A 14,395-nucleotide genomic window follows, 5' to 3' on the forward strand; every position below is an offset into this window, starting at 1 on the left:
GTCAGACAGATGACTACCATCCAGGACCTCTATACCAGGCAGGGTCAGACAGATGACTACCATCCAGGACCTCTATACCAGGCCGGGTCAGACAGACTGCCATCCAGGACCTCTATACCAGGCCGTGTCAGACAGACTACCATCCAGGACCTCTACACCAGGCCGGGTCAGACAGACTGCCATCCAGGACCTCTATACCAGGCCGGGTCAGACAGATGACTGCCATCCAGGACCTCTATACCAAGACGACATTGAATGTTCCCGAGTTGCCTAGTTACAGTTTCGACTTAAAATCGGTATGAGCAAGACTTGAAAATGGCTGTCTAGCAATGATCAACAACCAACTTGACAGAGCTTGAAGATTTGTTTTTATAATAATGTGCAAACATTGTACAATCCAGGTGTGCAAAGCTCTTAGAGACTCACAGCTGTAATCAATGCCAACCCTCTAACACGAATTGACTTAGGGGTATGAATATTCATGTAAATGGTATTTCTGTATTTCTTTTTCAATACATTTGCTTACATTTCTATAAAAATGTTTTCACTTTGTCATTATAGGGTATTGTGTGTAGATGGGTGAGAAATAAAATCAATTGAATCCATTTAGAATTCAGGCTGTAACACAACATGTGGAATAAGTCAAGGGGTATGAATACTTTCAGAATGGACTGTGCATGTACCTCTATTACCTCGTAGCCCTGCACATGGACTCGCTACTGGTACCCCGTGCATATAGCCAAGTTATCATGGACTCGCTACTGGTACCCCGTTGCATATAGCCAAGTTATCATTGACTCAGTACAGATACCCCGTGCATATAGCCAAGATATCATTGACTCGTGTTGGAGATTTTCCAGTCATCTGATGATTTTCAGTAACCTATACTGTTCTCTTTGAAGTAGAAAGAAAAATCAATATAAGCTTAAATATTAGACATATGTCAGCAGAACCTATGTGAGTGTCCAAGATAGATCAACATGGAATTGACCATTGGACATGTAAAGAACAGAACGTAAGCAGAATCTGTGTGGATGAGGCAAGGTAAACTAACAAGACGTGACTGGTCTGGGCCATATCTGATCTTGTGAAGGCTACTGGACACGCACACAAGTTAAGAATTCATTGATAATATAGGTCTGAACTTGTAAAGACCTTTGGACAGAAACATTAGCTAAGGGGTATGCATGACATGCCTCCGGAACAGCTGATGCTCTCATGCATGACTCAGTGTTGCTTGCCTCGAAGCGAGCATAGAAGTGATTTAGCTCGTCTGGTAGGCTCGTGTCACTGGGCAGCTCGCGGCTGTGCTTTGTAGCCTGTAATAGTTTGCTAGCCCTGCCACATCCGACGAGCGTTGGAGCTGGTGTAGTATGATTCAATCTTAGCCCTGTATTGACGCTTTGCCTGTTTGATGGTTCGTCGCAGGGCATAGCGGGATTTCTTGTAAGCTTCCGGGTTAGAGTCCCGCACCTTGAAAGCGGCAGCTCTAACCTTTAGCTCAGTGCGAATGTTGCCTGTAATCCATGGCTTCTGGTTGGGGTATGTACGTACAGTCACTGTAGGGACGACGTTCTCAATGCACTTATTGATAAAGCCAGTGACTGATGTGGTGTACTCCTCAATGCCATCGGAAGAATCCCGGATCATGTTCCAGTCTGTGATAGCAAAGCAGTCCTGTAGTTTAGCTTCTGCTTCATCTGACCACTTTTTTATAGACTGAGTCACTGGTGCTTCCTGCTTTAATTTTTGCTTGTAAGCAGGAATCAGGAGGATAGAATTGTGAGTAATATTGACGGTAACGGCAGTTTTCCTAGTTGCCTTCTGCGGATCCGGACGAGGCATCCGGCTCTTCGTCCTCTACGTCGCTTCCTTTTGCGAATAATTGGGACGTCTGCCCTGTGGGGTGTTGAGGATATCGTGTGAGTCCTGCTTGCTGCTGCTGTTGTTGTTGTTGAAGAAATATGTGTCTAATCCAGGTGAGTGATCGCTGTCCTGATATCCAGAAGCTATTTTCTTAACCAATTGTGGTTAACTCTTAGGTTAGGTCTTCCGTAAGATATGGTTGTAGAAACATTATGTACAAAATAATTTACAACTATCGCGATAAAAAAACACATAATAGCACAATTGGTTAGGAGACTGTAAAACGGCGGCCATCTCCTCCGGTGCCATTTTCTCTATACCGATATAAAAATATTTAGAGGCCTTTTAAGCATTCTAGACAGTTAAATAGTTGGCACGCACACATGGATGCAGCGGTCTAAGGCACTGCATCTCAGTGCAAGAGGCATCATTACGGTCCCTGGTTCGAATCTAGGCTGTATCACAGCCGGCCTTGATTGGGAGTCCCATAGGGCGGCGCACAAATGGCCCAGCGTTGTCCGGGCCGTCATTGTAAATAAGAATTTGATCTTAACTGCTAATGTGTCTATGTCTTTGTGCCTGTTCAACAACAGAGAGGGTAACAGGTGTGTCTTTGTGCCTGTTCAACAACAGAGAGGGTAACAGGTGTGTCTTTGTGCCTGTTCAACAACAGAGAGGGTAACAGGTGTGTCTTTGTGCCTGTTCAACAACAGAGAGGGTAACAGGTGTGTCCATGTCTTTGTGCCTGTTCAACAACAGAGAGGGTAACAGGTGTGTCCATGTCTTTGTGTCTGTTCAACAACAGAGAGGGTAACAGGTGTGTCCATGTCTTTGTGCCTGTTCAACAACAGAGAGGGTAACAGGTGTGTCCATGTCTTTGTGTCTGTTCAACAACAGAGAGGGTAACAGGTGTGTCCATGTCTTTGTGCCTGTTCAACAACAGAGAGGGTAACAGGTGTGTCCATGTCTTTGTGCCTGTTCAACAACAGAGAGGGTAACAGGTGTGTCCATGTCTTTGTGCCTGTTCAACAACAGAGAGGGTAACAGGTGTGTCCATGTCTTTGTGCCTGTTCAACAACAGAGAGGGTAACAGGTATGTCCATGTCTTTGTTCAACAACAGAGAGGGTAACAGGTGTGTCCATGTCTTTGTGTCTGTTCAACAACAGAGAGGGTAACAGGTGTGTCCATGTCTTTGTGTCTGTTCAACAATAGAGAGGGTAACAGGTGTGTCCATGTCTTTGTGCCTGTTCAACAACAGAGAGGGTAACAGGTGTGTCCATGTCTTTGTTCAACAACAGAGAGGGTAACAGGCGTGTCCATGTCTTTGTGCCTGTTCAACAACAGAGAGGGTAACAGGTGTGTCCATGTCTTTGTGCCTGTTCAACAACAGAGAGGGTAACAGGCGTGTCCATGTCTTTGTGTCTGTTCAACAACAGAGAGGGTAACAGGCGTGTCCATGTCTTTGTGTCTGTTCAACAACAGAGAGGGTAACAGGTGTGTCCATGTCTTTGTGTCTGTTCAACAACAGAGAGGGTAACAGGTGTGTCCATGTCTTTATGCCTGTTCAACAACAGAGAGGGTAACAGGTGTGTCTTTGTGCCTGTTCAACAACAACGAGGGTAACAGGTGTGTCCATGTCTTTGTGTCTGTTCAACAACAGAGAGGGTAACAGGTGTGTCCATGTCTTTGTGTCTGTTCAACAACAGAGAGGGTAACAGGCGTGTCCATGTCTTTGTGTCTGTTCAACAACAGAGAGGGTAACAGGTGTGTCCATGTCTTTGTGTCTGTTCAACAACAGAGAGGGTAACAGGTGTGTCCATGTCTTTGTGTCTGTTCAACAACAGAGAGGGTAACAGGTGTGTCCATGTCTTTGTGTCTGTTCAACAACAGAGAGGGTAACAGGTGTGTCCATGTCTTTGTGTCTGTTCAACAACAGAGAGGGTAACAGGTGTGTCCATGTCTTTGTGCCTGTTCAACAACAGAGAGGGTAACAGGTGTGTCCATGTCTTTGTGCCTGTTCAACAACAGAGAGGGTAACAGGTGTGTCCATGTCTTTGTGCCTGTTCAACAACAGAGAGGGTAACAGGTATGTCCATGTCTTTGTTCAACAACAGAGAGGGTAACAGGTGTGTCCATGTCTTTGTGCCTGTTCAACAACAGAGAGGGTAACAGGCGTGTCCATGTCTTTGTGTCTGTTCAACAACAGAGAGGGTAACAGGCGTGTCCATGTCTTTGTGTCTGTTCAACAACAGAGAGGGTAACAGGTGTGTCCATGTCTTTGTGTCTGTTCAACAACAGAGAGGGTAACAGGTGTGTCCATGTCTTTGTGCCTGTTCAACAACAGAGAGGGTAACAGGTGTGTCTTTGTGCCTATTCAACAACAGAGAGGGTAACAGGTGTGTCCATGTCTTTGTGCCTGTTCAACAACAGAGAGGGTAACAGGTGTGTCCATGTCTTTGTGCCTGTTCAACAACAGAGAGGGTAACAGGTGTGTCCATGTCTTTGTGCCTGTTCAACAACAGAGAGGGTAACAGCTGTGTCCATGTCTTTGTGCCTGTTCAACAACAGAGAGGGTAACAGGTGTGTCCATGTCTTTGTGCCTGTTCAACAACAGAGAGGGTAACAGGTGTGTCTTTGTGCCTATTCAACAACAGAGAGGGTAACAGGTGTGTCCATGTCTTTGTGCCTGTTCAACAACAGAGAGGGTAACAGGTGTGTCCATGTCTTTGTGCCTGTTCAACAACAGAGAGGGTAACAGCTGTGTCCATGTCTTTGTGCCTGTTCAACAACAGAGAGGGTAACAGGTGTGTCCATGTCTTTGTGCCTGTTCAACAACAGAGAGGGTAACAGGTGTGTCCATGTCTTTGTGCCTGTTCAACAACAGAGAGGGTAACAGCTGTGTCCATGTCTTTGTGTCTGTTCAACAACAGAGAGGGTAACAGGTGTGTCTTTGTGCCTGTTCAACAACAGAGAGGGTAACAGGTGTGTCCATGTCTTTGTGTCTGTTCAACAACAGAGAGGGTAACAGGTGTGTCCATGTCTTTGTGCCTGTTCAACAACAGAGAGGGTAACAGGTGTGTCCATGTCTTTGTGCCTGTTCAACAACACACACAGTGGGAGTCTGGAGGGAAGTAGCCAACTCACAGTGCTCTCTAGGAAAACACAGAAAAGACACTAACACTCAGACTGTCTGACTTCCTGTCTGTCTGCCTGCCTGCCTGTCTGCCTGCCTGTCTGTCTGTCTGCCTGCCTGTCTGCCTGTCTGTCTGCCTGTCTGTCTGCCTGCCTGTCTGCCTGCCTGTCTGCCTGTCTGTCTGCCTGTCTGCCTGTCTGTCTGCCTGTCTGTCTGCCTGTCTGTCTGCCTGTCTGTCTGCCTGTCTGCCTGTCTGTCTGCCTGCCTGCCTGCCCTCCCGTCCATCCACATTGTAACTCAATACCTTTAGTAACAACACTTCTACTCTGTCAAGATCCTTCTAAACATGATGGTTCCTGATATCACATTCACAAACAGCTGAAACCCTATGATAATACAGCAAGTGTGTCACACACACCACACACACACACACCACACACACACACCACACACCACACACACACACACCACACACAACACACACACACACACACACCACACACACACACACCACACCCACTTAGTGTGAGTGAGCAGTCATAATACTGTACAAAGGCAAGGTTCCCAGGACTAAGTCCTAAATGCCAGCCTATTCTCTATGTTTTACACTACTTGACCAGGGCCCATACAGCTCCAGTACAGAGGGTACTGCCGGGTGGCGCAGTGGTCTAGGGCACTGCATCGCAGTGCTAGCTGCGCCACCAGAGTCTCTGGGTTCGCGCCCAGGCTCTGTCGCAGCCGGCCGCAACCGGGAGGTCCGTGGGGCGACGCACAATTGGCATAGCGTCGTCCGGGTTAGGGAGGGTTTGGCCGGTAGGGATATCCTTGTCTGAGTATGTAAAATATAAAAAAATAAATTTAAAAAAATCATAAAATGTATGCACTCTGTAAGTCGCTCTGGATAAGAGCGTCTGCTAAATGACTAAAATGTAAAAATGTAAAATGGATTAGGGTGCCATTTAGGGCACACCCAGGACTGTACACATTTACCCGGAGAAGCACAGAGGATTTACTGTACGGATCTAGTAACACAATTTCTATGATGCTTAGAACTTCCCACACACACAGCTACTTCCCCATTCCCAGGCCTTGGACTGGTAGAGACACATCTACTTCCCCATTCCCAGGTCTTGGACTGGTAGAAACACATCTACTTCCCCATTCCCAGAGCTTGGACTGGTAGAGACACATCTACTTCCCCATTCCCAGAGCTTGGACTGGTAGAGACACATCTACTTCCCCATTCCCAGAGCTTGGACTGGTAGAGACACATCTACTTCCCCATTCCCAGAGCTTGAACTGGTAGAGACACATCTACTTCCCCATTCCCAGGTCTTGGACTGGTAGAGACACATCTACTTCCCCATTCCCAGACCTTGGAGTGGTAGACACATCTACTTCCCCGATTCCAGAACTTGGAGTGGTAGAGACCACCTTCACCCTATACCTCACTGTAACTTTGACTCCCTCCCCTCTCCATCTATTATCTTTCTCCTCCCCATTCTACCTTTCAGATCCCTCTATACTTCAATTATGTTGTTATTTCCTATTACCCTCCCTCTGTCTCTCTCCTCCCTCTGTCTCTCTCCTCCCTCTGTCTCTCTCCTCCCTCTGTCTCTCTCCTCCCTCTGTCTCTCTCCTCCCTCTGTCTCTCTCCTCCCTCTGTCTCTCTCCTCCCTCTGTCTCTCTCCTCCCTCTGTCTCTCTCCTCCCTCTGTCTCTCTCCTCCCTCTGTCTCTCTCCTCCCTCTGTCTCTCTCCTCCCTCTGTCTCTCTCCTCCCTCTGTCTCTCTCCTCCCTCTGTCTCTCTCCTCCCTCTGTCTCTCTCCTCCCTCTGTCTCTCTCCTCCCTCTGTCTCTCTCCTCCCTCTGTCTCTCTCCTCCCTCTGTCTCTCTCCTCCCTCTGTCTCTCTCCTCCCTCTGTCTCTCCCCTCCTACTTTCCTCTTATTACCCACTAGGGACCATTAGCACAGAACATTAGCCTTCTAGAACCATTCATAGTGACAATAGAACACTAGTCTACAGAACATTAGCCTTCTAGAACCATTCATATTGACAACAGAACACTAGCCTTCTAGAACCATTCATATTGACAACAGAACACTAGCCTTCTAGAACCATTCATATTGACAACAGAACACTAACCTTCCAGAACAATTCATATTGACAACAGAACACTAACCTTCCAGAACAATTCATATTGACAACAGAACACTAACCTTCCAGAACAATTCATATTGACAACAGAACACTAACCTTCCAGAACAATTCATATTGACAACACTCAACAGAAGAAAACTGGGATTTACACCAGTCTTTGACTCTTAACACGCACGCAAACAACCCCCCCCCCCCATTCGTCCCCCTAAACGACCCCTCCCCCAGGCAACCCACTCCCGCCCTAACTTCCAACTACAAAAATGTAAATAAAAAAATATGTTTCACTTCGTTTTGAATCCCCATCATTAATCAATCATTAATGGGTATGATTTAGACTTAATTATGAAAAGTCTATGTAAAAAAGCCAACTACAGTTATTTTGATTGTATCGAGCGATTGCACTGATTTTCATTCGACTGTGTCAATAATGTAGACTAACAGCGTAACTGTTTATAAATGCTGTACGATATAAATGCTGTACGATATAAATGCTGTACGATATAAATGCTGTACGATATAAATGCTGTACGATATAAATGCTGTACGATATAAATGCTGTACACATTACATGAATGGCGTTAATGAATCGATCATGTTTGCGCAAGGCTTTGAAGTGAAGCGCGTCACCACTCACCTTTTCCGAACTTTTCCCTGGATGAAACTAAAACACTTTCCTTTTGAGGTCGAGCAGCAGGTAATGGATAAAACTGACTCCCTGCAGTCTGAGATTGGAACCAATCAATTCGTTACCTTTTCTCACAACAAGAGAGTTATTTGGGAGAATAGATAGGACATGTGAAGTACACGACAGCAGTGAAGCTGGGTTTGTTTCTCCGTTCGTTTCAGTGCGAGTCCCGATGGGCGGGACCCACTAGCTTTCATCTAACGATGACATCATCATGGAGTAGGCTACTCATTACCGTAACTCCCCTAAGAGATCTGAATCTAAAACCCCACTGCGGAGATACATGACTTTAGTAGCGCTCGATATTGACCGTTCAGCTCTCCATGCGGCACGTTAGGACGCCAAAAAATTGTCTCCAAGTGCAAAAGTCAACCTTTACCTTACGCAACATGAGTCTACAGTAAAGGATTGGCTTTACCAACAGATCTAGGAACAGATTACCAGGCCATTGGTCGAGTTCCTGCCTCACTACATTACAGACACATGCCAGATTTTACAACGTCTGGATTTTTGTATTTTATTTAACCTTTATTTAACTAGGCAAGTCAGTTAAGAACAAATTATTATTTACAATGACGGCATACCCGGCTCAAACCCTAACCAGGACTGACTTGGGGAAACCCAGCTTTAACCTACCATTAGGGTAACAGTTTGCCCATTCCCCTAATGTTCTTATTTAACTGACTTACCTAGTTAAATAAAAAGATTAAGGGAATGGACAAACTGTTACCCTGGGGACTACAACACTAGAAACACCATTAGAGGAATGGACAAACTGTTACTGGACTACAACACTAGAAACACCATTAGAGGAATGGACAAACTGTTACTGGACTACAACACTAGAAACACCATTAGAGGAATGGACAAACTGTTACTGGACTACAACACTAGAAACACCATTAGAGGAATGGACAAACTGTTACCCTGTGGACTACAACACTAGAAACACCATTAGAGGAATGGGGAAACTGTTACTGGACTACAACACTAGATACACCATTAGAGGAATGGACAAACTGTTACCCTGTAGACTACAACACTAGAAACACCATTAGAGGAATGGACAAACTGTTACCCTGTGGACTATAACACTAGAAACACCATTAGAGGAATGGACAAACTGTTACCCTGTAGACTACAACACTAGAAACACCATTAGAGGAATGGACAAACTGTTACCCTGTGGACTATAACACTAGAAACACCATTAGAGGAATGGACAAACTGTTACCCTGTGGACTATAACACTAGAAACACCATTAGAGGAATGGACAAACTGTTACCCTGTGGACTACAACACTAGATACACCATTAGAGGAATGGACAAACTGTTACCCTGTGGACTATAACACTAGAAACACCATTAGAGGAATGGACAAACTGTTAACCTGTGGACTACAACACTAGATACACCATTAGAGGAATGGACAAACGGTTACCCTGTGAGCTACAAGTGGGTGGTTTTCACTAGGAACCAAACGGAAATCAACAGGCCAAAACGGGGAGGGACTAGCCTGGGATGTATTAATTTGTGCACACCGTAGTAAAAATGTCCTGCAATGACAATTCGTTTTTATTGGACAAATTCAGAGGTCACTCCGTGTTCCATCCCGTTTGCTTCCGTTTGTGGGAATTTTCCTCATACGATTTGGGGGGGGGGGGGTCCTGGTAATTACTAGAGAGGAAACTCGTCCATCATCCTGAACACCCACTTCCCCCACATACTGACCTCTGACATCACATACTGACCTCTGACATCAACTACTAAGGAAATAACCTTCATAACATCGTTAAATGTATAAGACATTATTTATAAAAAAGGCAATCTAATATTAATATGGTTTGTGAACTCTAGAATTTGTTTGCAAGCATGATATCTGTACAAAACACTCAAACCATGCCCTAACAAACAAAACACTCAATCAAGGGACTCCACTGCGTGACATTGTAAATTCATTTATTTTTTATCTGAGCTGTTGGTACAAACGTTTAACATTGGTGTGTGTGTGTGTGTGTGTGTGTGTGTGTGTATGTCTGTTGATAACATGTGATGATTATAAACCAGAGGAACAGGAGCTGTGAAGACATGTTCTGAAATCAACACAAGTAAGGAACAGCCCTGGTACTGGATGTAGGAAATCAACAACTAAACCAGATGCAGGAAACAGGACATGGTCGTATTCAAACTAAACCAGATGCAGGAAACAGGACATGGTCGTATTCAAACTAAACCAGATACAGGAAACAGGACATGGTCGTATTCAAACTAAACCAGATACAGGAAACAGGACATGGTCTTATTCAAACTAAAGCAGATGCAGGAAACAGGACATGGTCGTATTCAAACTAAAGCAGATACAGGAAACAGGACATGGTCCTATTTATTAGGCACCAAACAGTAAAGGACCACCTGAACTTATCCAGTAGGAAACACTCGATTTCATTACAAAGCATTTTCTGTTGCAAAACACTTTGCTACGGTTTCCTAGAGTGCACAAATTAATATACCACAGAACAGGGTCATATTCATTAGGAATCAAACAGAATGAATACACAACAGGACAGGGTCATATTCATTAGGAATCAAACAGAATGAATACACCACAGAACAGGGTCATATTCATTAGGAATCAAACAGAATGAATACACCACAGAACAGGGTCATAATTCATTAGGAATCAAACAGAATGAATACACCACAGAACAGGGTCATATTCATTAGGAATCAAACAGAATGAATACACCACAGAACAGGGTCATATTCATTAGGAATCAAACAGAATGAATACACCACAGAACAGGGTCATATTCATTAGGAATCAAACAGAATGAATACACCACAGAATAGGGTCATAATTCATTAGGAATCAAACAGAATGAATACACAACAGGACAGGGTCATATTCATTAGGAATCAAACAGAATGAATACACCACAGAACAGGGTCATATTCATTAGGAATCAAACAGAATGAATACACCACAGAACAGGGTCATATTCATTAGGAATCAAACAGAATGAATACACCACAGAACAGGGTCATATTCATTAGGAATCAAACAGAATGAATACACCACAGAACAGGGTCATATTCATTAGGAATCAAACAGAATGAATACACCACAGAACAGGGTCATAATTCATTAGGAATCAAACAGAATGAATACACCACAGAACAGGGTCATATTCATTAGGAATCAAACAGAATGAATACACCACAGAACAGGGTCATATTCATTAGGAATCAAACAGAATGAATACACCACAGAACAGGGTCATATTCATTAGGAATCAAACAGAATGAATACACCACAGAACAGGGTCATATTCATTAGGAATCAAACAGAATGAATACACCACAGAACAGGGTCATATTCATTAGGAATCAAACAGAATGAATACACCACAGAACAGGGTCATATTTATTAGGAATCAAACAGAATGAATACACCACAGAACAGGGTCATATTTATTAGGAATCAAACAGAATGAATACACCACAGAACAGGGTCATAATTCATTAGGAATCAAACAGAATGAATACACCACAGAACAGGGTCATATTCATTAGGAATCAAACAGAATGAATACACCACAGAACAGGGTCATATTCATTAGGAATCAAACAGAATGAATACACCACAGAACAGGGTCATATTCATTAGGAATCAAACAGAATGAATACACCACAGAACAGGGTCATATTCATTAGGAATCAAACAGAATGAATACACCACAGAACAGGGTCATATTTATTAGGAATCAAACAGAATGAATACACCACAGAACAGGGTCATATTTATTAGGAATCAAACAGAATGAATACACCACAGAACAGGGTCATAATTCATTAGGAATCAAACAGAATGAATACACCACAGAACAGGGTCATATTCATTAAGAATCCAACAGAAGCAAACAGGCTGAAACGAGGAGAGACCACCTGAACATGTCTAATAAGAAACGCTCGTTTTCTGTTGTAAAGCGTTTTGCTAAGGTGTGCGAAGATGTGAAGGGGGACATTAGGCTGCACTACTTCCATTAAACAGCAGAGGGTGCCACAACAGTTTTACCATTGGTTGGGGAAAGGGTTGTACAGCGTAGTACACCTATCAGTATACACAGCAATATATATATATATATGGCTATCAGGGTGGAGCTCTATTTCAATTCACTAAGTAAACCGAATTACAAATGTTCTTTATTGAAATGCATTGAAGACAATTGGAACTGTTATGTCAGTGTACATCAATTGCCTGGAATTTAAAAAGTGATTTTGACACCAACCCGGGTAACCTCTATATGATAGAAAAGTGAATCATTTCTGTAACACAGAATAAAAACATTGAATGTGCTACTGGATGCATGTAATGTGTATTCTGCGTCATCATGTCTAGTAGTCCCCATCTGAACTGTTATATTTTGGTCAGTGTAAAAAGTGTATTGGAACCAAGGCCGCAGGTGAACTTGAAAAAGTGGATTCTCATTCACAAAGGAGAAAAAAGATCTAGTTGAAGTCCTAGTCAAATCAGCTACAACCATACAAGGTTGTCCCTTATTGAAAAACCAAACGCATTGAAAAACTGAAGGCAAGACAACGTAGTGAAAAGACTTATTTAACAAAGCAAATAAAAGGTATCTTTCCTGTCCCTGTCCACATAGAAGACAACAAATCAACGGAAAGAAATAAGCACAAAAATATATATATATTAAATAGAAAACCAGCTCAAGATGCAATCACAGACAGTTTAAAAAAGCATCCATTCTTCTGCTGTGGAAAAAAAGGACATTATACACTGCTCAAAAAAATAAAGGGAACACTTAAACAACACAATGTAACTCCAAGTCAATCACACTTCTGTGAAATCAAACTGTCCACTTAGGAAGCAACACTGATTGACAATAAATTGCACATGCTGTTGTGCAAATGGAATAGACAAAAGGTGGAAATTATAGGCAATTAGCAAGACACCCCCCAAAACAGGAGTGATTCTGCAGGTGGTGACCACAGACCACTTCTCAGTTCCTATGCTTCCTGGCTGATGTTTTGGTCACTTTTGAATGCTGGCGGTGCTCTCACTCAAGTGGTAGCATGAGACGGAGTCTACAACCCACACAAGTGGCTCAGGTAGTGCAGTTCATCCAGGATGGCACATCAATGCGAACTGTGGCAAAAAGGTTTGCTGTGCCTGTCAGCGTAGTGTCCAGAGCATGCAGGCGCTACCAGGAGACAGGCCAGTACATCAGGAGACGTGGAGGAGGCCGTAGGAGGGCAACAACCCAGCAGCAGGACCGCTACCTCCGCCTTTGTGCAAGGAGGTGCACTGCCAGAGCCCTGCAAAATGACCTCCAGCAGGCCACAAATGTGCAGGTGTCTGCTCAAACGGTCAGAAACAGACTCCATGAGGGTGGTATGAGGGCCCGACGTACACAGGTGGGGGTTGTGCTTACAGCCCAACACCGTGCAGGACGTTTCGCATTTGCCAGAGAACACCAAGATTGGCAAATTCGCCACTGGCGCCCTGTGCTCTTCACAGATGAAAGCAGGTTCACACTGAGCACATGAGCACATGTGACAGACGTGACAGAGTCTGGAGACGCCGTGGAGAACGTTCTGCTGCCTGCAACATCCTCCAGCATGACCGGTTTGACGATGGGTCAGTCATGGTGTGGGGTGCCATTTCTTTGTGGGGCCGCACAGCCCTCCATGTGCTCGCCAGAGGTAGCGTGACTGCCATTAGGTACCGAGATGAGATCCTCACACCCCTTGTGAGACCATATGCTGACACATGCACATTTGTGGCCTACTGGAGGTCATTTTGCAGGGCTCTGGCAGTGCACCTCCTTGCACTAAGGCGGAGGTACCGGTCCTGCTGCTGGGTTGTTGCCCTCCTATGGCCTCCTCCACGTCTCCTGATGTACTGGCCTGTCTCCTGGTAGCGCCTGCATGCTCTGGACACTACGCTGACAGACACAGCAAACCTTTTTGCCACAGTTCGCATTGATGTGCCATCCTGGATGAACTGCACTACCTGAGCCACTTGTGTGGGTTGTAGACTCCGTCTCATGCTATCACTAGAGTGAGAGCAACGCCAGCATTCAAAAGTGACCAAAACATCAGCCAGGAAGCATAGGAACTGAGAAGTGGTCTGTGGTCACCACCTGCAGAATCACTACTGTTTTGGGGGGTGTCTTGCTAATTGCCTATAATTTCCACCTTTTGTCTATTCCATTTGCACAACAGCATGTGCAATTTATTGTCAATCAGTGTTGCTTCCTAAGTGGACAGTTTGATTTCACAGAAGTGTGATTGACTTGAAGTTACATTGTGTTGTTTAAGTGTTCCCTTTATTTTTTTGAGCAGTGTATATTTTGTATTTACACTACCTACAACCCGATGAACTACACCCCAAATGGAACCCCAGTCCCTATGTAGTGCACCACTTTCAACCAGAGCCCTGAATGGCTAACCCTCTGTGGTTAAGGTCTATAGTAGTGCACTACTTTTAACCAGAGCCCTGAATGGCTAACCCTCTGTGGTTAAGGTCT

At 44.3% G+C, this 14,395-nt stretch overlaps 1 protein-coding gene across 1 annotated transcript in view; it reads right to left on the reverse strand.

Moving 5' to 3' along the window:
• LOC129844759 (calcium-regulated heat stable protein 1-like) overlaps positions 1-8,031 on the reverse strand; it is a 28,616-nt gene extending 20,585 nt beyond the window's left edge. Inside the window, exon 1 of the mRNA XM_055912854.1 lies at positions 7,793-8,031. The gene's annotated coding sequence lies outside the window, so the exon portion shown is untranslated. The remainder of the gene's footprint in view (positions 1-7,792) is intronic.
• Positions 8,032-14,395: the final 6,364 nt, after the last annotated feature.

This window comes from Salvelinus fontinalis, unplaced genomic scaffold (assembly GCF_029448725.1).
Source record: "Salvelinus fontinalis isolate EN_2023a unplaced genomic scaffold, ASM2944872v1 scaffold_0223, whole genome shotgun sequence".
In the NCBI taxonomy this organism is placed as follows: Eukaryota; Metazoa; Chordata; class Actinopteri; order Salmoniformes; family Salmonidae; genus Salvelinus; species Salvelinus fontinalis.